A 26,263-nucleotide genomic window follows, 5' to 3' on the forward strand; every position below is an offset into this window, starting at 1 on the left:
AGCTCCTTATGACGGTATGAAGAGCGCCCGTAGGGTGTGATGAATGACCTAGTGTTTAATTAAATGTTTAGATCAACATTTTTTACTTTTTTACAAATGTGAACTCCATTCGTAAATCCCATCAAGCTGAGCTGTATATAGCCAGGGCATTTGTTATTGTCTTTGTTATTTCTTGGATGTAGAAAAAAGCTGTGTACTGTTAATCAAATCAAGTTTTTTGTCTTAATGTATATCTGCCTGAGTTTACATAGATTCATAAAGAGTGATTTATCAAATCTCCTAAAGTGGATTTACAACATAACAACCAGTGATGTCGAGAGGGGTGAGAGTGGGTACTTTTAACCAGGGCCCTGGTCTACTGGGGGAGAGAGATGACATGTTGCCGCCGCAGCACAGCCTCTCTCCCCAGTCCAGCACATGCTGCTCAATGCCATGTGCAGAGCTGGGGAGAGTAACACCTACAACAGAAGCCCATCATCTTTCTCCCTCTGTGTGTGCGAGGAGATACCCGACTGCACAGATTAGTTTTTTTTCATGGGGCATGGCCACCCCAGAGGCCTTGCCCCATCTGGAAGTCAAACCCCCCCCCCTTTATTTTACCTGGGCCCGAATGACCTTTCGGCGCCCCTGATAGCAATCTATCTAACATACATATGGCATATGATGCGATGCAATATTTTATTGTACAACCTCGCATCGCATCGGATACCATCGTATACCATCGTATACGATATTTAATGTTATGGTATGCGATGCGATGGGCGTCATGCTAGGAAACAAGTACCACTTTTTCTATTTGGTAGGAATGGTGTACACTGCAATTGGGAGAAACAAAACAATCACATTAGACATTTCCATGACAACTGAGGATATATAAAAATAGCAGTATGTATTAATGTGCTAGTGGCCTTTTCCCACCTGCATGCTAGCAACACTCTGCAACAGATACCAGACGGGATGCACTAACTCAAAAATGCTTCAAAAATGCACAGTTATTGGACTTTATAGCACATTTTGTTATGCACTAAAGTCTCTCTGGCGGTGCAGCGCTACTGGTGATACCCTATAGAAGCCTATGGTTTTCTCTCCACAACACAGTCAGAGGGATATATCACATATCCCTACTAGCATGGTGTGGCATCACAAAGGACAGATCTTACTGCAAGAGCTGTACTTTGTGTAAATAAGCGCACATTTAAGTACATACGCGATCATGTCACAGTAGCCGGCAAAGAGAGCAGACGTATGTTAAAGCATCCCGACCCCAGTTGGTATTTCAGTGATTTTACTACGTGAAATGGGTGTAAATAAAAATTGTCTACTTACACTTACAGCGTAATGGAGTGCAATCTGACTGTTTACTTCCACATCATCTATTGTTGCTTGGATGCTGTCCGATTGTATTGACGAATCCTTCACAGTATTGTCTGCACCATAATCAACAAAACAGAGCAATGTGATGCCGATCTAAGGTGTGTTCACATCTGAGTGCCTTCTGAAGCTGGTGAGAAAGGAGATGACAGCTGGGTGGCCTGGATATTTGGTATGTCATGGCAGTCCTGACTATTGTCCATCTGGCTGCAATGCGGTGCAATCGAGGAGGACAGTGCTAATAGGTTGTGGAGTGTCGTGTTCCCAAACGCACTGTTGCACAGATCGTACTACCCAATCTGGCCTAGCAGCACTGCTCTTCTTATGCTACAGATTATGCACTTTGCTGAACTGCTTCCGTAAAGCTTTTAATTTGTTTACAACCTATTGTTGCGTGTGATGGATTCCAGTGTCTCCGCAATATTGCAATACACCATCGCGTCCCTAATGGTGCCAGTCATCTGACGCCGAATTTTCAGCAGCTCTTATGCTGTGTACACACTTGTACAATCTGCGTGAGATCCAGATGAGATTACAATTTAGACTATCTGCATACAATTTAGACTATATAGTGCAGATCTGCACTATATAGTCTATGCAGCCAAGACTTTCTGGCTGAGATATAGGAGCGCGCATCTTGAACGCATCTGGATCGCTTGGGATAAAACCCATACAATCTGCATGAGATCCAGATGAGATAGTAAAAATCTCATCTGGATCTCATGCACATTGTACAAGTATGTACACAGCATTAGACCTCCATATTGGACCAGTTGCTGGAAGCACACATGATGCTTCAGGTCAGGTTTGGTGTCTGTCAAACAGTCAGGCTGAGGGTGATTCTCTGGGTCGCACTGCGTGACAGCCAGTGTGTTGGTGCATATGAGGCTGTAAACACACTGAGGAGAGTTCTTGCAGCACATACTGTTCTTGTAGTGTAGGGTACAGGCTACAAACAGCCTGGTAATGCTGCTGCTGCGATGCTCCATGTGCTATCATGTGCTCTGTACAGGGCTCTGGCAGATTACATATTCTGCCAGAGCCACAAAAGCTCCAATCAGCTTCTCTGGACGTGCTCCATGTCATAATAACATAGGTAGGTAGCATTTACACTGCTACTGACTCTGGGTATGCCGCATGTCCGACCCTGAGCATTTCCTGTGTTGGATTCCCTGGTAACAGGACCCGGGATATTTTTTGTACCCCATTTACACCAAGCCCCGACCCGGAGTGAAGCGGCAATAAACCGAGGCTCTGGTGTAAAAGGGGTATCGGTCACATAACCATATGGGCACTACTGGCTCCATCTGGGGGACCTAGACAAGTGGGTAGTAATATATATGCCCAAGGATGAAGATACAGCTTTTGGTGATATAGGAAGAAGGAATACTGCTAGCAAAAGTACCATGTCTCAAAATGTAAAGTCTAGTATGCTTTTGATTTTAAATATAATACTTTTTGTTTTGTAACTATGCTCATTTATTTAGTCACGTAAATACTGTTTATGTGAAGTAGATGGATTTGTAGAGGTAGTATTAACTCAAGCTTGAGTTAGAAGTAGTTTCCTCTCCTAGAGATGGAAGAAACGCAACTTCTTTTGCTTCTCAATTCTAAGTTGACAGGCAGATGAATAGAATGGCAATTAGAGAGAGGAAAGTGTTTTTTATACTGTGTACTTTCTTCACCAGTGCAGCAAGGGAGCACTAGAACTGCAGGAAGTGACAGTTGATGGGTAAAGGACATCATGAAGCCACTGACAATTTGAGCCTAGGGGATTTTTAATAGTTTAAATCTACTTGTGTGTGTATGTGGGTGTGTGTGTGAGAGTGTGTGTGTGTGTGTGTGTGTGTGTGTGTGTGTATACAATTGCATTTTTTTTTGCATTCCTCGCTTTTTTAAGTATTGTGGATGACAGCTTACAGTTGTCTGCAACATTTTATATTTTACATTTGTCTGTGCTACTTCAAAGAATATAAAGCTTGCATTGTAAATAATACATTATATTACTGTGCAGTGGTTCTCCAGTCTCCAGCTTTCTCAATGGTCTCATTCTGCACAAAAAAAATCCTAGATAAAGTATATGAATCTCTCTTTACAGTGAGGAGCAGGACTGAATTGAAAAAGAGAGCGTCTTTCCTTTAGGACAGTGATGGCTAACCTTTTCAGCTTGGTGTGTCAAAAATCGTAAAAAAGTGTAGCCTTCCTCGAGTCACGTGTCACTTCAAGAAATATCAATAATTTGTTGATATTTGCAGCCATTATACATATGCCACACACTGTAGTGCCCATTATAAATATGAAAGTCAATGTGAAAGAGCAAGATATAATTTAAGAAGGCTGCACTAATACAGTGTCTGTCAAAAAGGCAACTACCAGTGCCAATAGAAGCACTGAATAGAGCGTCATTCGGAGCCTGCAGAGTTTTCAACAGAGCCCATGTGTGGGAAAGGTATCCCAGGGAGGGTAATCTGCAGGTCAACTGGACAGAAAGAGCAGGGTCTACCCTTCCAAAATGGCTTCCGCAGCAGCAGGACGCCGGTGCCCAGTCCTCACCTCGCCCAAAGCTCCTCTGTTGATCCTCCAGGTCAGGTGCCAGGATTCAGCGGCAGGTGGGTCTTTAGTCCCCAGCCGGAGCTTCCACAGGCCTGACTACAGCAACAGGGGTGGACTATAGGAGAGTGGGAGCTAGCTCCGTACATGTCTTCTTCATCCATCTGACAGGCAACACCCCCCCTCTGTCCATGCTTGCTGGCTTAGCTGCTTCCCTTGCGCACTTCCGACTGTTTACTCTCCACACCGGTTGGTGAGATGGTCCTGTGTCTGCATTTTAGTCAAAGTGCCTTGGTGTGTAACGAGTGACACGCATGTCATAGGTTAGCCATCACAGCTTTAGGATAAACCTCAGTCCATGGCAATTACTGCACTTCAAAGAGTTTAAAGATATATGTAAAGAATGTGGTATTTAAGTTTGCAAATTACTGTAGTTTAACCCTTTGAGTGCCAAATTAATTTGTCAAAATAGGTGTGGAAATTGGCAAGCAAACATTTACATTCATCATAATGACCTGTACTATTTAACTTCTATACGAAATACAATCTTTTTTTACACAACTATTTTTATTAGAATTTCTATAACAAATGCTGTCCTCCAATAGTTTCCAATAAATGTGGCCAGCTCCTCAAATTTGTTACAAAATAGTAAAAACGAGTTTATTTGAAAGAAAAGTTTTATTTCGCAACTTCTAAACATCAAACTTTCTCAAACTTTTTGTACTGATTTATAATGTTTTTCAATACAGATTTTTTGAAACATAGAATTTTCTTTTGATGTTCTTCAATCGACTGCAGTAAGTTCTGCCATTGCTCCTCATCCTTCATAATTCTTCCAGAAAAATCTAGCATCAGTTTAACTCCTCTTTCTGCAGTATCGTTAACTAATTTCAAGTTCTTGGCAAATGATTTAATTTTACAGAAACTGTAATCTTTTTCCCACATTTGTGGAGCTTTTTTCAACCAAGCTCCATCTTGTCCAAACACGTGGAAAAGAACCACAAGCTATGACCAACCAGTTGGGACAATTTGGTTAATGGTTCATGATTGGAAAGACAGGAAGTGGAGTATCATCTTGTTTGCATTTCTAAGCGATGAAGCAATCTTCTCCTTTTAGCATCTGGTACCCTACTTAAAAATAAAGAGAATGTTACCATTTCCTCCGTTATGTACCATAAATGGCGATGAAATGCAGACAATGCTGCCTGAGCAACCACGGAATCTATCTCATCTTAGGCGTTCAAAGATTCCCACAGCTTTAAATCATTAGCTGGAGCAACTACAGCTTTTGTAGCATTGATCTAAACTGTAATGAAAAGGATTGCGATGAACAGACAAATGCAACATAGTTGTACGATTTTGACCAAATCATAGTTGAGCTGCTCGCTTAATGCATACATTTTTCCTGCATACAGTATGGTGGACATCCACCTTGCCTTATGGAATGCGCCTGGCTTTTGCCAGTGAACTCCTCCAGGTGGAATTTCTCCTATCAATATGAGTATCAGTTCAGCACTTTATCTTATCAGACATCTTTATCTTGGTTTACTACGAGTTTTAGGAAATAAACAGTTTCATCTTGCAAGGATTTCAGCCTCCAGTTTTTGATTTGAAATGTCTTGAGCTGATCAGGGTAATTCTTCAGCGTATGTCATTGCCCTTGAAATTCTTTAAATTCAGTGTTATCAGGACTCATTAAGACAAACTTCTATACAGTGAATTTGAGTAGTTTGAAAATGAGGTCTCGGCATGCTAGGAAAAATACTTTCCTATTTAGTAGCCTTTCTAATCATACATATGCCCCATTCATCCAGCCACTGTTCAACGATATTGAGTCGAAACACAGAGCTGTAACATTTTAAGATATTCCCCAGTCTTGGACTAATTCAAACACTTTGGTTGCCTGGGATTGCCCAGTCCCATCAGGTAAAGTTGGTACTCCCAATAATTTTTCTTCTTTATATTTGTGTACACCAGAAATAAGAATTGCAAGTCTTTCAGCCACCTTTCATTATTTTGCCTTCCCAATGGAGAACAGAGTGTTTAGATGGGGTAAAGTTCTGTTTTATATTTTGGGCTATGTCAGAGCAAGCAACCTGCTTGTTCTCCTTACTGTCTCTCGACAGAGACAAAACATCAAGGTTTGCACCTCCCTCCATACGATAGTACACCAGTCCATTGGTTCAATGAAAGTTGTAAATGGTCTGCCATTTGTTCCACCTTTTGGCTTTTGAAGGGATTTTTGAGCACTTGAATGGTGATTGGTTTAGGCTTCGTTGACGATGTTGAAGACAAATTGAAATCAGGGTCATCAATGGGATGGGCCGGATTGGACTCACTTGGACTCTGTACAGTATCGTCACATATAGATGATATTATTACATTGGGCCAGATGTAATATGCTTTAAAATTGATAAAATGAAGAGTGATAAACAACCAGCCAATCAGCTCCTTACTGTCGTGTCTCAGGCTGTGTTTTAAAAAATTACAGGTGGGAGCTGATTGACTGGTTGTTAATTACTCTCCATTTTATCACTTTTCAAGGCTTAGTATATCTCACCCATTATCTCCACAGTAATCTGCAGCTTCAATCACAGTATTAGAACTGCGTGAAACTGAAAGTGACCTTTCACATTTTAATTTTAATTTTGCAGAACTAATTTTGAGTTTGACCTTATCAGCCACTTTTTAGGTGTACAGATTATCTTCACTTGCAATGGCTGCCTCTTTTCTTTGTTTGATCAATTCCACAAACTGCAGGTCTTCACTCTTTTGTTCAACATTTCTTAACCCATCATTCATTATTTTCTTGGGACGCATTTTGATCAGTAATGTAAAAGTACTGCTTCAACACATCAACGAAAATAGCCTCTTTCTCTTTGTTGAATTCTCCATTTTTATGCTTTTGCAATGATCTGTACTCATAATAAAATGCAAGCAACTTACATTTTACTTAATCTTTCCTTTGAGTTGGAATGCCAGCTTTCCTCCACTAAAGTAAAACTTCTTCTGTTACAACTTCTGCGATCACTCTACTACCGGTCCCATGTTTCATGCGCTTAAATTCATCATATCTTAAAAAACAAAAGTATCTTAACAAGTCCCGTTTTGTTGCAATATGCGCAAGTGGTAATTATCCACCACAGTTTAAACTAGACATATATCAGAGACAGAATGTAATTTTGATTTAGTTCCACTATGACTTGCACTGGAACTAGGCTTTAGCCTGTTTCAGTAGTTATAACTATTAACAGTGCATCAAAAAACGTAAAACTATAAAACACAAGTTTATAAAATCAGCCTTCTTCCAACTCATTTAACAGAAACAGCGCAGGGAAGCACATCCTACAAAATATAAATGTTTTGGCATGTCAACACTTGAACACAGTGAACAATCTTAACGGTGTTGACAATCTTGATGGTGATTGATGAGGTCATGTAATAAAGCTTTTAATTCAAATTAGTTCAAATTTAATGTGCAAGAAGGCTAGATGTATATGGAGACATATGTAGCTGCATTAAAGCAATTGGTGTCTAGTTTTTTTAAGGGCCCAAACAAACCAAACAATGCAGCCACAAAAGTGACAGCCCCTGTCAGTGAAGTGCTTGGTTTGTTAAACTGTGCATTCACTTTTTAATGTCCAACATAAGGGTGGGTGGAAGGGCCCAAGGACAATTACATCTTACTCCACTTTGCATTTCTTCCATAGCAGTTTACCAATGTTTCAGATGTGTTCTAAACTGCATTGTGTTTGTGCAGATGCTCTGTTGCTTAGTTTAGTGAGCCAACATTTGGCCTATGCTGTGAACAATATTATGTTGTGGTCAAATTTGACTTTGAGCACCTCAAATATTGTGAGGCAGCATTTGGGGTGGCAGATGCTGTGGCTTCGCTATTTCAAACTTTGTATGCACTGTACCCCACCACAGAAACCACCATTGGACTGCAGTATACTCTTTGTGCACCAGTCCCTTTCTTTGCAAGGGGAGATCAGACCCCTAGATTTACCTCTATAAGTTGGGATATGCACAGTGATTTTAGAATTATATCTATTTATGACAATATAGTTATATATATTTTTGTGTTCCCAAAATGTTCCAAAAAATGTTCCCTTTTCATTGTGTATTGTGCACTGGTATATAACCAGAAACCCTTGGCACTGCTCCAGTCATTCCATAGAAGGGCAGATCTGATGCAGTGCTTGTGAATGATAGCTTACTGCTGTTTGGAGGAATATGCTTTTCTTATACAATATAACTAAAAATTGTTGTTGTTTTTTTGCATACTGCACAGCTGAGAACAAAATGATGCATTGATTGAAAATTCAGAAAGTAGTACCAGATCATTTTTGGATGTTAACTAAAATTAAGTGCCTGGAATTGCAAAATCTATGCAGGAAGGACTTTGATTATCTCTTATATATTTAGCCAGATCTGTCACTCAAGGCAGTGTATAGAACGGGGGGCGGGGTTACACGGGTGATTGACAGGCCCGTCCACCGTTATCCACACTGCAAAACCTGCGACCTAACGTTCTACAGCCCTGTGTCCTACACAACACAACTCCCACACTATCCGCCCCCTCCTCGCCCACCACTCCCCATGTCCGCTAAAGTTCCTGCCCACACTCACGTACAAGGGCCGTCCCCCCACACCCGGGTAATTGACAGACTGCCTTACAATATTCTGCACACACACACATACATATACACAGATCCGGCCCCCTGCACAGTGTTACCACCCCAGCCACAACCACTCCCCCTGCCCAGTACCCGAGCAGCCAGAAATCCAGCGGGACCTCCCGGAGACTAGCCGGAGGTGTGCGGGGTGAGTACATCCTCTTCATGCCCTGACAGCTGGGAGCACCGCGCCTGATCTTCATGCAGACCATCTGCCTGCATACCTCCCAACTCTTCTATTTGCTGAAGAGTGACACCCGTGGGAGCGCCCGAAAAGGGTGTGTGGCTTATGCAAATTAGGCGCGACTTATGCAAATTAGGCCACGCACCTGGAACACTGCTGGACACTGGAGGGACGTGGGAACGTTCCCAATTAAAAAACGGAACGTTCCCAGGTAACACACACACATACATACACTACAATACATATCATACATACAGTGGCGTAACTATAGCACCGCAGCCCTCGTGACCACAGGGGGGCGCTGTGCATGTGCGGGCGCCGGGGGCTGCAGTGCTATAGTTACACCCCGCCGCCCCACCGCAATCCCCCGCAGTCTTTACCTGTCTTCAGTAGTGCGCGCTGGTCCCGGCTCCCTTCTTCTGCTATGAGGACCACCACAAAATGTCTGCCCCCATTTAGCAGACAGTTCTTTGAAACTGTCTGCTGTATGGGGGCGGCCATTTTGTGGTGGTCCTCATAGCAGAAGAAGGGAGCCGGGACCAGCGCATACTGAACGTAGGTAAGACTGCAGGGGTTGGGGGGGGTTGCATGGGCGGCGGGGATAGACAGCTGCCGGCGCTGCAGAGCTAGTGGTTATCCAGTGTAACTTCAAAACGGCAGCCCAGGCTCCATGAAGGGACGGTGTGCAGGCCATGAGGCCTGGAAGGCAGCAGAGGCATGGGATGACGTGCGGATTCCGGCACCGGGGCTCCAGCGGTGTCGCTAAGGTCAGGGGGGCTGCTCAGCTGCTGGTGGCCGGGAGCTACAGTATACATGCATGTTACCTAACTGACCCGCCTTTGTCACCACCCTCTCTATATGCTTGACCCCTCTCCCCCCTCTCTGTCTCTCTCGCTCTGCCTTAACCCCCTATCTCTCTGCCGGAACCCCCCCTCTCACCTCTCTCTATGCCTGACCCCCTTCATTTTTTGCCTCCCCCCTCTCTCTTACCCCCCCTCTCTCTATTCCTTACAATCTCTCACCTCTCTCTACCACTGACATCTCACCCCCCCTCCTTTCTATCTTCCCTCACTCTCACCCCCACTCTTTCCATCTGACACCCTCCCCCTCTCTATTCCTGACACCCTCTGTCACCCATCTTTATTTAACCACTTCTCTCCTCCCACGCTCTCACCCACCAGTCTCTCTATCCATGACGCTGTATATCACCACCCTCTTCTCTTTCCCTCTCAAAATCAGGCACCCTCTCCTCTGACCAACTCTCTTTCTTACCGTGACACTCTCTCGCTTTACCCTTTCATTTCCTCACTTTCCCTGACTCCCCCCCTCCCTGACATTCTCTCTCACTCTCTGACACTTGTTTCTCTCTTTCTCCATGATTCCCTATCATTCTGCTCCTCTCTTTCTCTCCATTGCTCTCCCTATCTCATTCTCCCTCTCTATAGCTATCTATCTATCTATCTATCTATCTATCTATCTATCTATCTATCTATCTATCGTGGGATGGGGGGGGGGGGCACCAGCTTATATCTTCCCTCCGGGCTATATGGATGAACTTACGCCACTGAGTATACTGTATATAAAAATAAGATACATATCAAGAGGTTTGAGAATTTTGATCAAACCACCACTTGATGATCTGAATAGATGGTATAAAATGTTGAATTTAATTAATGATTTCTATGTAAAAGGCTGTTGCTGAAGAAATTGTTAACCTTGAGGAACCAACTTAATCTCTAAAGGGATCAACAGAATTGCTGCAGTGACCGTTTGGGGCTGATAACATGGGGCCTTATTTTGGTTCATTCTTTCTGACAAAATCCTTCTTAGATGGACAAAACTATGTGCACTGCAGGGGGGGGGGCAGATGTAACATGTGCAGAGAGAATTAGATTTGGGTGAGTTATTTTGTTTCTGTGCAGGGAAAATACTGACTGCTTTATTTTTACACTGCAATATAGATCTCACTTTGAAGTAAAACCCCACCCAAATCTGATTCTCTCTGCACATGTTACATCTGCCCCACCTGCAGTGCACATGGTTTTGCCCATCTAAGAAGGATTTTGTCAGAAAGAATGAACCAAAATAAGGCCCATGGTGTGAGTCGTTCTAAAAATGCAGGTACCTGGCATCAGCAACGTGTCCTAGTGTACAAAAACATGGCGCCCGCAGTGTTACTGCTGCAGCCAGTCTGCGAAGCCATAGACCTACTCGAACAGTCATTGTTTTCTGTTCATGCGTATATCCTGCGTTTGCATATGCAAATTAATTGCATGCACTCCCCTTGGGTAATCAGCATTGTGGAAAATGCCACACTTGCAGCTGCATTAGCGCACATCTCCAAATTAGACACACTATTAGTGATTTATCAACACATAATAATAAAACTTGGTACTTGTTTCCTAGAACGGCGCCCACTAAGTTATTTGCTTAAAGGGCTATTCTGCGTAGTGAAATGCGATTTTTTCATGTAATTTATTCACTGCTCTGTGTGCCCCAGGGCATCGCATCGCACCTCCCGCAAAGTCGCATAGGGTATGTGATGCCATGACATTAGGTATACAATAATATGATTGTATAGGTCCTAAAAAGAGTTTTTAAGCACACCCCCCCACACACTATCCACGCCACCCCGAAGCGTGGTGAGCGGCGGCGGAATGACTTTTTTCATACCCCTACTATCCACGTCGGCGTGGAGTTGATTTTATATAGTGTGGCGAGCCACCGAGTCCGAAGCGTGGTGAGCGCAGCATGCCCCGCGAGGGGACGCGGAATACATGTAAAGTAATCCGCGTCCCCTTGCAGGGCATACTGCGCGTGCCACGCTTTGGGCTCAGTGGCTCGCTGCGCTCGCCACACTATATAAAATCAACTCCACGCCGATGTGGATAGTGGGGGTATGAAAAAGTCGGAGGACACGTTCCGCCGCCCCTTGCAGGGCTCGCTGAGCTTGCCACGCTTCGGGGTGGTGTGGATAGTGGGGGGGTGAGTAAAAGCTATTTTTAGGACATACAATCATATCATTGTATAGCTAATGTCATGGCATTGCACACCCTATAAAATCGCATGCGATTGCATGCGATTTTGGGGGAGGTGCGATGCTAAATAGTGGAGAAAGAAGACCATTGAAAAAAATTCCATTGAAAAATCGCATTGCATCGCATGCCGCTATAATGGCCCATGTGATGCGATGCGATTTCCCTACGGTGCCGTACGTAGAAAATCTGGGCGCCGTTCTAGGAAACAGGCACCTAAAACTTCAATGAATATAAAGACTGTAATGAATTAAATACATCCTTAGGTCACGTTCCAGACATAAAATATCCATATTAAACAATATGGGCATTCTGACCCTCCTATAAAACATGCGATCTTGGGGGAGGTGCGATGCTAAATAGTGGAGAAAGAAGACCATTGAAAAATCGCATTGCATCGCATGCCGCTATAATGGCCCATGTGATGCGATGCGATTTCCCTATGGTGCCGTACGTAGAAAATCTGGGCGCCGTTCTAGGAAACAGGCACCTAAAACTTCAATGAATATAAAGACTGTAATGAATTAAATACATCCTTAGGTCACGTTCCAGACATAAAATATCCATATTAAACAATATGGGCATTCTGACCCTCCTATAAAACAGTACTGTAATATCCTGAGCCATGGCTCAATATGAATATACATACAGTAATCCATCAGTAATTAATATTTTTCTTCTGTCCTGTTAGGGCATGAGTTACATTACATAAAAGGATATGTGGAATGGTTGCAATGCTACACTCAAGCCACCATGGGCCATATTGAATTACCCCATAATCTTGTGCTTGAATGCCAAGTCCTATGAGTAAATCCAGTAGATGGGAGAATACTCTTCTCTCAAGTTTAAGGCTCTTAATTCCTTACAATAGCGCTTTCACTTTCCACATTGACTGATTTCACAGCCCAGTGGATTGCAATAGAAGTCTATTCAATAGGTCTCTGCTTTTATTTCATTTTTTTTCTTTACTGTAGGAGCTTAGTAATGTGCTTTCTATAATTTGCAGACCTAAGCAATTCACTTCACAAGAAATATGTTCTCTTATATTCTGCAGCTTGTGCTATGAACCCTTTGTGGCTCAGAAAATGAGGTGAATTTACAGGCAAAATTACTTCCACTCATTTCTGGACAGAGAAAACTCCCCGGAAAGTATACTCCTGTATGCCTTTTCATATATTGATGAACCTAAAATGATAAGGAAAGTTGGTGGATGGTTTTGACTGGGACAACTTATGTATGGTCGAAACTGTTTAATAGCAGGGGTGATGGGGAGGGGGGGGGGCACACTTGATACAGTTTATTTTTATAAAACAACTTTTTACTAGCTATACATTAAAAGATATTAATATTAGTATACTGGAAATCCAAATAAATCCTCATACATTTAAGTCACATATACTCCTATATATAAATCAAACATCTCACTTACAGTATATACTGCATATATATGTTGTGTGCCAGTGTAGTTGGAAGGGAGTTTAGTGTGAACTTGGTCAAAATACAGAAAAAGAGAACTCATGGGTACAAAGCCATGTACTACAATATTCACTTAGATCAGATTTCCGAGGAGGCATCAAAAGGGGGGGGTATTAAATACCGGGTCACGACTGTGAATCCGTCCCGCCAGCCATGACCTTTTTGCTTGTTTTCGTTTTGCTCAATGGCATATGGCCAGAGAGACATTGAAAAGAGCCATAAGAGAAATGGGGACATGTCCGCATAAACGGCCATTATTGGCAAAACGGGCCCGACGGTTTTTAAAGTCGGGCCCGTTCTGTCAATCTGCCTATTCAATGCTGTCAGGAAAGACAGCATTGAATAGGCACCCGCTGCTATTTCACCTGTTGGAAATAGCAGCAGGGATTGAATACCCCCAAAGACATCACTACGCTGAAAACTCGAATTATATAATAGGGTGTGCTATAGTAGACCCATTAAAAAGCATTGTGATACATTGCAAGAATGATATACTCGGAAAGAAAAGTTGTCACAAGTAAGAGTTACTACAACTTTAATATGATGCATTTGTTTTATTGTATTTGTATTAATTTTGTTCTATTATTCTTGTATTTTCGTAGATTTTATGGATTATGTGCAATACTACAAAATGCCCATTTTGGTTATGTGTAATTGATTAATCTGGCCTGCTCAAACTCCACCTTCCACATAAGGAGCTGGTGGAACTAATGGACCTGTTTGGTGTTTCCCATCAGAAACGATGTTGCTGCGGACTGGAAGTGACATCATATGTCCGGCCGCGTGCTTAGCGTTTCCCACCGGAAACAGTATGCTGCGGACCGGACGTGACATCAGACGCCCGTCCGCGTGTCCCTGTGAGATGTCAGGAAGTGTAGAGCACTTCATTATACACACAATGAGAACCCGGATATGACATAATGTATAGGACTATAGGTTTCTGGATTGGATCACATATCTGTCCATTTGGACTAATCATGTTAGCTGATTGGACCAGCTAGGTACTTATACCCAGAACTTAGAGATTCACAATAATCTTCTTGAAAAAGACCTCAGTGGAGTTTGAAAGCGCTTGAAGCTTGTTTCTTCCTTTGAAACGTGTGTCTGGACATTTTTGGACCCTGTACCCCACATTTCTGGTTACCGACGGCGAATCCCGGGATCACTGTTGTCAATGCAAAATTTGAGGACTTTTGAGGATTGTTTGTCCATGTTCTCCACCACTCTGGGTAACAGGCCATTATTCTATTCACCCATCATCGTATTGTTATCCCTTTTTACCACTGTATGTTTCTTTCTGTATTAAATGGTATTACACTATTTGCCGTTTTTTTTTTCTAGGGGGACTCATCATCGTCCATCACCCTGAATGTTACGAATTTCTGTGCGGTCACTTGCACGTGGCTTAAAGTGAATGAAGAAAAAAGCCATCTCATGGGTGTGTTATGGTGGTGTCATGGGTGTGCCTGTGAAAGTTCCCAAATGCAGATCCACAAACACAGAGTCCATGTTTAGAGGAATTGTAAAGAGACATTAAGCCTGCCACAGGCAGAGCAATGGAGGATATTGTTAATGACTCAGTGGAGTGTGCAGTTGTGATGATATGGAGCATACACACTAAGCGATATTATTAACGATACTGCTGTGAAGGGGCAAATTAAGCCACATCGTTTGAGGTTGTGTTTACTGTAGCTTGTATGGAGCTTTAGACACAGATTTGCTTCCTTAAAAAAGTACTCCATCAAACTGTAATCAGTAATCCCTCCAACTCGCAGAACCATGGCTACCATTGTCCTGGAGCTCTGCACATTGTCAATTGGAGTCCATTTTCAATGTCAATGTAGTACTCCATTCGTCAATGCTTTGAATTTGTTCACCTTTAAATGTAAATCCATTCATGACCCTGATTTGACAGAGGATGTCCAATTAGAGATAGAATTCCAGTTTTATTAATTTTGCGTTCTACAGAATATTCAATCCTAGAGATCTGACAGTTACCTATGGAAAAAAAGGATATTTGTACATGAGCACTCTATGGTTGTGCCAGTTGGGAATAGATTGATTATTAAAAATTGCATTTAGTGAGTTTTTTCCTAATCCCCAATTTGTTAAATAGGAGAATTTTTTTTTTTTTTTTTTAAATTGCTTTTCTAATACATAGTGTGTCAAAGAATCATGCAGGAAAGTGTAAGGGGGTTGGCGGTTTGGTGTGGTGCCTGCTACTGTGCAGATGTATCCTAACCACTTACCTGCGCCACACCCTCTCACCTTCAGGCTGTGACGAACCACGGTCCTGGTTAACTCCGGCACCCGGACACGATCACCTAGAAGGAAGGAGAATAGGCGAGTTCCGTTCTTCCTGGACGCAGTCCGATGTGCTCTCCATCCCCCAACGTCTCTACACAATAAGCTTCGGGCTCTGGGGAGCATCATCCTTGGCACACGGCCTCAAAACCTGAAGTTTCACCTATTGGCACTCGTCCACCTAAGTGAAAACTTGACAGGGATGCAAGGTCCATGTTCTCCGTGAAGGCAGAGACAGACACACAAAAATGGACAAACAAGATGACACCCATCGTCTTTAATCCTGTACTTCATCCTTCAGTTCTCCTCACAGGTCTGAGGGGGTGAAGTACAGGACTGAAGACGGTGGGAGACAAGAACACTGATACATGCAGAGCCTAACACTGTCTAATTATATAAGAGAGCGCAGAACTAATTTTTTCAAAGTATAAAAAAATTTGAATGCACATATATATATATATATATCTCAATGAATGTTTTTTTGTTGCAATACATACAAATAAGAAATAATAAATAAAATTGAAATCACATCTTATATGAATTAACCAGCAAGACCATATTAATTGCTCAATTAGGGTATATATGTAGATAGTTCCTTAGAAGATATATATTTAAAGGAGATAGTTACCATCCATATTTAGTAATAACAATACTGGGCCTTGTGCCCCCCTCCCCCTATACACCTGCAGACCTAAGGCCAGAATAATACCCACAGGCCTAGTGCCTGCCTATCTGGGTTTGGATGGACAGCCCCAGGCCTAGAGCCCTACTTCTGAGGCCTCAGATCTAGTGTCCGGCTCACATTGCCAGAGTGGCAATGGCCAAATGCCAAAGTCACTTAGAACACAGTATGCCAAACTCCTGACTGTTCAGGCCTAGTGCCTGTGAGTGCCCACAGGCTTAGTGCCTGAAAATCTAGCTCATGGGCTTGATTGCCCAACCAATTGGGGTCTCAGGCCTAGTGCCCAGCTAACTGGGGGCCATGGACCTAGTGCCCAGATACTGGTGCTGGATGACCCGACTAATACCACGGGCCAGGAGGGCCTGGCTATACCCCACGGGCCTAATGCCCGGTAGGAGGGAGAGGCCGCAGGGGAGGGGGGCTTTGACAGTTCTAGTGCTTTCCACCCCTGCTGGCCTCTCCGGGGGTAGCCGCCATCTTCTTTCTTCTGCCGTTGGCCCATCCTGGCCAGCAACAGAAGATCGGGGACGGGGCCGAGTATGGTGCGGTGAGTGCTGATTGGCTCCTCCCAGCTGACTCCCATTGGCCACCGATTCGGGAGCCTTGATTGGCTCCCCAAAGGTGAAAAATTCAAACCACCAGGGGCAGCATTTCAGATTGGAGGCCAGAATGGCGCCAAATTTGAAGCGCTGCTTTTCCCGCCCCATAGTAACATAGAGTGGTGATCGACCATTGGGGGTGATGACCAAGTGTTTAGTGGGGGCAAACCGGACAACACAGGCATGTCAGAACCATTCAGGAGGGCCACTGGAAAACAAAACATGGCTGGCTTGTCCCTGGCTTCACAGGCTGTTTCACAAAACTGCATCCAAGGCTGAACTACGCCCTGTAGCCCTTTTCAGATTGCACGCAGGATATGGGAATTATGCACACTGTAGGGAGTTTAGTTACTAAGATGAAAGTTCCATTTAAGATGGGATGTTGCCCATAGCAACCAATCAGAAACTACTTCTTATTTATTCAGCACCTTCTAGAAGATAATAGAATCTGTTTGGTTGCCCATAGCATCATCCTATCTTCAAAAGAACTCCCAACTTAGAAAAAATGCAAAATGGTAAATAAATATTTTCCTGCTGTGCATGGACTTATATCTGCATCTGTATGTATATGTATTGTTTGAATTTACTTGACATATTTTCTCTTTTTCTGTAATTTCTGCTAATCAGATTTATCTATGCCATTTTTTTTACAGAATTTGTACCAGACAGATGCATGATGCATATGTTACTGTACCTATCCTAAGAGATTAATGCAATGAAAAAGCATAATGCCAACTGATTAATCACATTTGGTTTAGATGTAAGGCACTCAATGAATGATTTGCAATGCAAATATAGATTGTGTACCATGAAACTTAGGTTTTGTTTTTTGGTAGTAAATCAACCAATTATTCTCATATGACACAAAAATACAAACAATTGTTTTCTGTATGTATGTATGTATGTATGTATGTATGTATGTATGTATGTATGTATATATATATATATATATATAATACTGTCATGTAGCTATTAATCAGTGTTCTGTATATATATATATATATATATATATATATATATATATATATATATATATATGTATATATATATATATATATATATATATATATATATATATATATATATATATATATATATATATATACACACACACAGTATAAGAAACAAACAGCGGCACTCCGAGGGAACTTATCAAATCAAGTGTTGTATTATGGTCACCATAATATTGCCTGTATGGTGACCATAATACAGGGCTGGATTAAGGTCTGGGGGTGCCCCGGACAACAAAAGGTCTGTGCCCTCCCGGACGGAGGTAGGCTCCCGGATGGAGGCAGGTGTGTGTATTCCCCCCCCCCCCCGGTACCTGGGCAGCGCGGGGATCGGTGCGGCGCTGGGGGGCCGTGCTGTCCCTGCAGCAGTGGGGCAGTCAGCGGCGGGGTCCGTGCGGTGGACTGGTTCACATCTGCTGCAGGGATCCAATGGGTGACTTCCCATCCGCCGCTGGGACCCCCTACCTGCCCCGCCCCGCGCTGCCTGCCACCCACCCGCCACCGCCGCAGCAGTGGGGTGGTGGATGTGGGGGCCCTGGGGCTACCGCCACTGTCGCCCGGTGGATAATCCGCCACTGCCACTATACAACACTTGATTTGATAAGTTTCCTCGGAGTGCTGCTGTTTGTTTCTTTGCTCTCATATAGAGAAGGGGCGTGCAATTAGGCCAGGTCCTCTTTACTTGTGGCACGCTCCTGTGATCCTTGGACGTGCCTCCATTGTCCTGCACACGTTAAAAAGTCCCACCCATAGGGAGGGACATTGTGGAAAATGCAACATAATAATTCTAAATAATAATGATGTGGTAACATGCCTTCATCATTAAATAATATATGACCATATAACTCTTTACCAAATAAACTTAATTAAACAATTAGAAACAAATAAAATGGCAAATCTATTGTTACAGCTTGGTGGTAACTGGTTATTATCCTATGTGTCCTACATATACATACGGTGGGGGGAATTCAATTGTTTTTTGGAAGGCTGTAGCTATAGATGCTGTGTGAACAATTAAATTGGGCATGAGTTCTGCTGGCCCACGCTATTTCTGTTCTCATCCTCCTGTGGTCGGCAGCAAAAAATCAGTGAAAAATCTTTATCAGTGTTTTTTCTTTTTGGGCTATTGGTTCTGCTGTGGAACTAAGAGTCCCAGCATGCCCATTAATGCCCCACTTGCTGGGACTCGTGGTTCTCCAAGTCCCAGTATGCGGAGGAGGCTTGCTGTAACTCACAGTTCCACAGCAGAACAAAATAGTTAATTCTTCTTTTTACTCTAGAATCAGCCCGGTGCTCACCGCCTGGGCTTAAGCCTGGGTAGGGTTAATCCTGGAGGGGGGCGACCCCTTTATTGGGAGGTCCCTACTCCCCAGGGTCCCTTCCCCTGCTGACCGACCAGGAGGTTAATGCTTTAGCTGAGGGAACTAATATAAATAGATTTCCACGGCTGTGGCTTTACCTTCCTAATATTTTGGGAACTGGGGCCAGCCCTTGAGCCTGGTGTGGGTTTTAAAAATGACGGGGAACCCCTATGACTTTTGTTTCCTGGATTTTTAAAACCAGGACCAGCTCTTTGAGCCCATGGCTTGTTAGCCCATGCCATTTTTTAAAATTATTTATTTAATTATTCTATTTTTTTTACACCGAAGCCTGCACGGATCTGACGGATCTGTACAGACTAATGCCAAATATGTCTGGAAAATGAGGAGTACTTTCCAGGCGTATTTATGCAGCAATTACCAGCCGTATATTACAGATGGCCGGTTAGTAAATTAGGAATCCCCATTCGACTGAATGGTGATTCCTTCTCATATTCTTTTGATGGCGTATGCACTCGTATTCTGAAATCCGAATACAAATGTGCCATGAATAAGGATAAGAATTCCTTTTTTATATTGTAAAGTCCAAAATATGAATTTATAGCCATATACGGGTACGAATGGCTACGAATAGGCGTATTAGTAGCCATTGGTATTTTAGTAAATTTCCCCCATTATATACAGCTCGAGACATGTTACGCTTAGAGTAGAACAGAAGAGACGGAATGTTCAGTCTTTAAACTAAATAGAAAAAGTTCTTAAAAAAAACAATGATAGCAAGAACAAAAATTCTTATGGAGTAAAAAAAGACTGTTTTTCATATGCACCATCAAATCAAATAAATCAAGTAGTGTATTCATTCTCTTTGACTGGTTATATAGTTCCATTTCACTAATTGCAGCTATACTAGGAGCTCTACCAGGTATATTTTTATGTCCAACTCTAAATCAGACCCTGAGAGCAATCAACAGCTGTTCATATTCCAGTGATTTGGCTGCTGATATTAAGTATTAGATCATTTCATTTATGTCGAGTTTAGTCACCCAAGTGTGAGAAAAATTTGATAGAATGCCATGTGTGCCAAGTAGTGATGGTGTTATATAAACTGAGATAGTGTAAACCAGAGAGGTTCTGTATAATATATTATATACTTCCCTTTGAAATCCAGTATAGATGATTTGTTCTGCTGCCAATCATCTATGTATTTTGAATATAGTTTGTAAATATACAACAATGATTGGATCAAAACAAAGTTTTCAATATGAATCTATTTAATAAAATTAAGTGCTGATAAAAAAATACATAATCACAATATGGTGCCAACATGCAAATCACACATGCTGCTGAGTTTAATTTTAGGATCCCATATGAACACAGAGTTATGAGGATTAACCAATAATCCCTGCAAGAGGAGCAAGAAGGAAAAAAACTACTTGTGAATGTTGTTGATTTGCACACACACACACATATATATATATATATATATATATATTTATTTATTTTGCAGAAAGGTCTGACACTATACATTGACTCCTGCTCTCCTGTTATTTCTTGGCCTGGGTGCCCTCTGGTCACTGGGGTTGAGCCCAGTGCATGTATATCATGGACAGAAATGAGCGTCACTCCAGGTACTTATAAGAATTTTTGGTACTTCTTTACTTTCACGGCGCCAGCATGGCGCCGTGCTACTTCCGGCTTCTACGCTCGCCACAAACTATGTAAAATAAAGGAACTTAACGCCATGCCAACATGGATAGTTCATACCTCCACTATTCATGCTGGCGCCGTGAAAGTAAAGAAGTACCGAATTTTTTTACTTCTAAGTACCTGGAGTGACGCTCATTTCTGTCCATGATATATATATATATATGTAATTTGTATGAGCGGCGCCACCTGTGCTAGGGTGAGATCTTAGTGGTAACAGTAATATTCCCTTATTAGTAAAGGGTGTCAGCCAGTCTTTAAAAAATAGTGATGGTATATCACTTTTAAAAATGTGAGCAAATGGATAAAGATAGCGGCAACTAATTACTGTGTTATTAAGGCTGTTTTATAAATAAAAATATATTTATTTAATTAGATGACAGAAAGGTATATAAGGACATGGGTAAAAAATTCATAAAAATACAAAAAATATATAAAAAAATATATATAGATAAAAATATATATATATATATATGTATATGAAGGCTTTCTACATATAAAACATGTACATTGATGCAAATAATATATAAAAATAACATTTAATAAAAAGAGCTTAACTCAATGATGGTAGGAGGTTAGGTTGCCCAACGTGTTTCGTCGATGTGACTTCATCCAAATCTGGACCTCGATAATTGACGTTATTAGTGAGTAATCTCGTCACCGCTTGCAAACCTGCCTGGTGGGGAATGCAGGTATACAAGTTGCAAACGTCGACTGTAATGAGAAGACAAGATTCGGGGAAAAAAATTACTCCAACTAGAGGCCAGGTGGATCTTCAAGTTAGAGACCCTGGCCCCTAGGGGTCTTAACAAGCAGTTAAGCCTACATAGTTTTTATGAAATAAAACCCCATATCAATAGTCTTCCTACAGTGAGGACCTCTGCAGCTGTCACAAGCACATTAAAAAGTATCGCTGAAAAGCATTGATAAACAGCCCTATTGAGAGAATTGACTGATGTACCCTTATCCATATATAACCTCTGCAAGTAAAGTTGATCATAAAATATAGTGCTGCCAGTTAGCCCTTAGTGCATGATTGCTTCATTTTAGAAATCATTTGTATATGTATCTGTACTGTCACTTTAAGTAGATAACCCGCTATCGCAATGTTTATATTTGCACTATATACGTTGATATGATTGTTTTGTCCAGAGTGAATCACAAGTTTTGCAGTGACAGCGGCAAGTTTTTTTAGTTATTGGTTTTTACATTTTTGTCTAATTTCAGCACTTTGGGGGTTATTCTAGTTCATTCTTTCTGACAAATTCCTTCTTAGATGGACAAAACCATGTGCACTGCAGGGCGGCAGATGTAACTTGTGCAGAGAGAATTAGATTTGGGTGAGTTATTTGGTTTCTGTGCAGGGTAAATACTGGCTGCTTTATTTTACACTGCAATATAGACCTCACTTTGCAGTAAAACCCCACCCAGATCGATTTCTCTCTGCACAAGTTACATCTGCCCCACCTGCAGTGCACATGGTTTTGCCCATCTAAGAAGGAATTTGTCAGAAAGAATGAACTAGAATAAGGGCCTTTATTACATTATAGCAATTATGCTCTTTAACACAAAAGTCTGTTTTTTTTTATTCTCAACAACTTTATTGTCATACACAGTCTGTCACACTGTTGACCAGAAACCATGGCAACAGTCTCCTAATCAGTGACGTCATCCCAAGTCGCCTGCTGTGGGCGGAAAGAGATGGCCGCTGTCCTTGCACAAACGAGTGATTCTGCTCTACTTATAGTGGTGAGTAAACACCATTCTGTATGTTAACTGTTTTGATAAAAGCCGCAAGGCTGAATCGTCAACCACCTTAGCTTGGCTACGTGTTGATTTATTTTTGCATCGCCCTGAGTGCCGCGCTCCCACCCACAGTTGTATCCCGCGCCCAGCACCGCCTGTCCGCGCTGTGAAGGCACCAGGCTCCTTTACCCGACAGAGGAATAGAGTGCCAGCCTCTCCGCTCACACACACACACACACACACACATATATATATATATATATATATAATGCCAAACATCCCCTGTCATCATTGCGCTATCGCATCATTGATACGATTCCTTGGTCCATTAGAGGCGGTAACCGCTCTTTAAAATTGATTCAATGTGAAGCTAGATGGATTCATGACCTTGATGTTGTGGCCCCCAAGGGCCTAAATGAAATGATCTCCTATGCGAGCTTCCGTTAAACACCTTATCCCCGCCAGCTGACCAGTCACTGCAGCCATGTAATCCTGTATTGTTTATTGCTTTTTGTCAGCATTGTTCTCATGTATTGTGCGTTTATTCACTTGCATAGCATGTTTTGTCATTATTGCCTTTCATGAGTTAGCCTCTGTTAGGCTTTGTTCATTGTATACTGGTCCTCACGCTGCGCTCTGCTTTCTTCCATAGTTGCCATGGTGATGGGGTACACAGAATGGACGTGCGTGACGCTGATGCGCCACGACGTCATCACTAGTGGCGGCTTCCGGATAGACGCGGTGTCCTGCCCGGCGCCGTCCATCACTGCTCACTCAGTATATGCATGTCACTATAAAGGTATGTTTTTGCACTATTCTATGTATGTAAGACTTGACAAAAGTTGTTGAATACAACTGAAACGTTGTCCTAACTTTATGGCTCCGTGAGTTTGCTTTATTATTGCTTTACTGAGTGCCGCACCAGCTCCTTCTATTTGTATACCCCATTGTAAAGGCACCAGGACTCTATTGCCGATTTCATTGGGAGTGCCGGACCAGCACACTGTTATATATATATATATATATATATATACAGTGGTCGAAGTGGGGCGGTATACGGGGGTATGCCATACCGCCACTTTAATCTGAAGATAAAAAAATTCCCCTCAGGATGCTCTCTGATCACTCAGCAGCGCATATTGTGCTTTTGTAATACCCCTGTACAACGGGGCAGTCTGGCAGGGGACGTTGATAGACAGGGGGGTGTCCGAAGGTGCGCACTATATTCACTCTTTGCTTTTCCATACCCCCACTTCAAAATTTCCATACCCCCACTTCAAAATTTCCACTTCGACCACTGTATATATATATATATATATATATATATATATATATATATATATATATATATATATATATATATATATATATATTATTCTGCTTTGTATAGTTTACTATGTTGCACACCATTATTTCATTTAAAACATGTATAAAAAAGATCAATATATTGGAATGTTGTTAGTGCTATGTACCATCTTTTTAGGGGCCAGGTTTTAGGGAAGCCTATTGACTGGAAACAGTCACGTGATCAGACAGCTGGGTTTAAAAACTGCCAGGGAGAGGACCGCGGCACATCTTGAAAAAGGAATTATTTCCAAAACGCGTTGATGTGGATCCCGCTCATGCCGCCTATACCACGGTCAGCATTTTAATTTAAAGAGATCTGCCTATTTCCATCTGAGGATGTGAGCTGCCCAGTCTATGCATCTGCAGCGCTTTGGACTGAATGCACACACTGCGCTCCCAAGAAACACCTCTGGCTTTCCCGTTGTTATATTGTTTACCTTTGTATGAATTTTCTTTGTGGACTGTAATTAAATCTTTTAATACCTTATCATCTTGGATCCATATTTAAAGAACACGCTACATGCACGCGAGAAAGAACCATTAAGTAAGTTCTGCTTATTACTGATATATGAATGTTTATCCATGCTCTCAGATATACCAGCAGTTAAAGGATTAAAGAAACCCTTACAGGCATTCGAGACAGAATTGTGATGCAAGTTTCTGTTATTAAACACACTAAGAAGGAGATCTTTTATCCTGTTATACCTGTCAGAAGCATTAAGAAACTGTTATGTGCACTCAAGAACACAATTTAAAGTGTGGAACCATATGGAGAAATGGTTGATTTAATCACCTGGGGTCTCTCATCCACACAAGATTACACACAAACAAGGTGTCCTGGGCTGGTCCCCCCCCCCCCCATCACCCTCTGTTGATTACAACACTGGCTATTGGAGCTCAGTGCTGGTTTCAAAATATGGCGGAATCCATATTCTTTTTATCCCCCGTATTATTTTTGGAAACAGGGCTGATCCAAAAGCCCAGTGCTGGTTTCTAAAAAAAGGGGGCCCCAGTTAATCTCCCCCCCCATATTTGAGAAATCAGGACCAGCTCAAAGAGCCCGGGGGAAGGGGGGGTGGCAATTGACAAACCCAATATCAGATCTCATTGATCACTGCAAAAAAAAAAATTTTTTATTATTTTTGGTCATGTTTAGGCTGTGATTTGAAAAAATTGCTTCTTATATCATTTGCAATCTTGTTTTTTTTTTAATACTTTTTTTATTGTATTGAGGCATCAAAATACAGCTTTACACTAAAGATAACCATAACATGTTAAGCATTATATATGTACAATTCCATTAATGTTTTAAATACTGTAGCCGTAGAGTTTTTAAGAGCAGTCAGAGATTATTGTTAATAGTCAACAGTCATTTACACTATACAATGGAGTACAACAACGAATACAGTAAATGGAGCTTTTAATCTGCCATTGTGGAGTCTGGGTTTTCAATACTATTAATGTATCTTTTTCCAGAGCCTGGGAAGCACGCATGCATGGCCATTTATTGACCATGCTAATTTATTGGGGGATCATTTGCTGCGAGTCTGGTAAGATACCAGGTAGTATTTTGTAGGCTACTACTGTATGTAGTTCTTTTCTCATTGGAAGTGGCAAAGTATCTATATAGGATTCCCATAGAGAGATACATTTTGCTACCTTTTTCTCTTTATTTAACAGTGTTTCCATCCAATCCATCCTGAAGATGAAATAATTGTTTTTCTTAAATAATGAAATCTGTGGAGGCTGGGAATTTGGCCTGGGACCCTCCTTTCACACAGCACTACACCTGGGTTTTTCCTGGGCCAACCCTGGAAAAAAGGCTGGTGTGAATTTACAAAGCCAACTTTGTAATATAGTTTTACGTCCTACTGCACTGAGGGCTAACTATATTTTTTTGCTATTTAGAGTCATGCGTTGATTGGGGTTGAAGGTCCCCAACACTGCCCAATCTGGTGTAAATGGGACGTGGTTAATAAGTTTAGATTCTGCATATTGTCTAATTAGGTGCCAAAAGTATTGAATAAGAGGGCATGACCATAGACAATGAAAAAGATAAGCATCAGCCCGATGGCATCGGAGATATGAGGAATTGTCAATAGTTACATTTGCAATCTAGATGTTTTCAATGAGAAAACATCCAAATGCGTATTTTGAAGTGCGATTTTTTGATCACGCCAAAACATGCAATTTTTACTGCATATCACACACAACATCTGCACCGTATTACAGCTTAACTCTGGACTGTAGGAGCTGT

At 42.0% G+C, this 26,263-nt stretch overlaps 1 long non-coding RNA gene across 1 annotated transcript; it reads left to right on the top strand.

The window, feature by feature from the left end:
* Positions 1 to 22,505: 22,505 nt before the first annotated feature.
* Positions 22,506 to 24,515, top strand: LOC146007182 (uncharacterized). Its single transcript, XR_014444269.1, has 3 exons — positions 22,506 to 22,662; positions 23,312 to 23,458; positions 24,143 to 24,515. It is a non-coding gene; the product is annotated as an uncharacterized LOC146007182 (long non-coding RNA).
* The last annotated feature ends 1,748 nt before the right edge of the window (positions 24,516 to 26,263 follow it).

Source organism: Crinia signifera, chromosome 6, assembly GCF_055691185.1.
Source record: "Crinia signifera chromosome 6, ASM5569118v1, whole genome shotgun sequence".
Lineage (NCBI taxonomy): Eukaryota > Metazoa > Chordata > Amphibia > Anura > Myobatrachidae > Crinia > Crinia signifera.